At 34.3% G+C, this 1,543-nt stretch overlaps 1 pseudogene; it reads left to right on the top strand.

Moving 5' to 3' along the window:
* Nucleotides 1-1,387: 1,387 nt before the first annotated feature.
* LOC103003415 (60S ribosomal protein L39-like) lies at nucleotides 1,388-1,543 on the top strand (annotated as a pseudogene).

The raw sequence follows: 1,543 nt of genomic DNA on the forward strand, positions 1-1,543 counted from the left end.
AGGAGCAGAAACAAAACGCTGCCCCATAAAGCATGGAAGAGGTGCTTCTGACCTTCCTATGACTGATGCCATTTTGAAGCAGAATGAATGTGTCTCAATGGGTGCTGGCGTGGAAGCCTGCAAGTCAGTGGCAAATGTTTGGTTCATTAAAGGAGGCTGGACATCCCATGGTCAAATTCAATTGTCTTGGCTTCCTGGGCATCTGCATTATTAGCAGTAGCCATCCATAGCCAGACAGTCACATGTGTTCATTGGGTCCAGAGTACCACAGGTAAATTGTGGTTTAGGTAAGAAAACCAGTCACTTTATATATCCTTGAAAATTACTCCAGTTTACTATAAGAAATCCTGGTTAGCTATTAGAGAGATACTATCTGATTAGTAATGATACCAATGAGTTACAGTTAATAGAATTTTCACTGAAAATAGCCACTGACCTTGGATGCTGAGAGAAGCACTTAGTGGGTGGTAAAAGAGGGAACCACTGGCTTAAAAGCAACTATGTCTAAATAGATTGAAAAATATCTCTTGCACCCCCAGTGTTTGTCAGTCCATAGGAAAGAAATTAGACAATTTTTTCTTTGAATAAGTGGTTCCATGTTTTCATGTGTAATAAGTGCAAACATTAAAACAGTGATATAAACAATTTTTCTAGTTAAGGAGTCTTTTCAAGCAAAGAAATAGCAACATGCATAGTACCATAGGCAATAATATTACTTTCTTACACTTTTCCAAGTTAGAATAATCACAATAGAAATAATGTTTTGTGTTTCAGTATTTATGTTCTTAAAATTGAAGCCTGATTAAGTCAGAAAATGAATCAAATTTGCAAATTATTTTCAGCTGTGCAATCTGGTTACTTAAGAGTCTATGAATAAACAAATCTGTGGCTCTACCTAAAACAGTAAATAAACCCTTGATATATTATGCTATTAAAACTACAGTATGGAGAATAAAATCTAATCCTTAATATCAGACACTGAAACTCATAATAAAATAATTTTCTCCAGTAGCATTGTGGTTATAATTACAATAGTATTAATAATGCATGTTAACAGAAGAAGACTGTTCCCTAGCAGTGACCTCTACTTTAGGTTGGATGGAAATTTTTATGTCATTAAAAGGCAAATAATTCATTATTCAGATGAATAACATCAGAAATTCAAGTTGTAGAAAGATATTTTACTTAAAACTACTCACTTTTCCAACAACTAAGGATTAGTAAATTTTGGTATATCCATTTTGAAACATTATAAATTTAGAAATTATTGTTACAATATACACAAGTGTTAAGTGACTTGAGTAATGTTTATTCTTTCTTTTTAAATAAAAACAGCTGTCTCTGCTCTTCTCTGCCATCCTATGAGCAGTTGCATTTGTTCCTTGTCATGTCTTGTCATAAGACTCTCAGGATCAAGAGATTCCTAGCCAAGAAATGAAAGAAGAACTGTCCCATTCCCCAAGGGATTCAAATGAAAACTGGTAATAAAATCAGGTACAACTCCAAGAGAAGACAATGGAGAAGGACCAAGCTGGGTCTATAA

Source organism: Balaenoptera acutorostrata, chromosome 4, assembly GCF_949987535.1.
Source record: "Balaenoptera acutorostrata chromosome 4, mBalAcu1.1, whole genome shotgun sequence".
NCBI lineage: Eukaryota > Metazoa > Chordata > Mammalia > Artiodactyla > Balaenopteridae > Balaenoptera > Balaenoptera acutorostrata.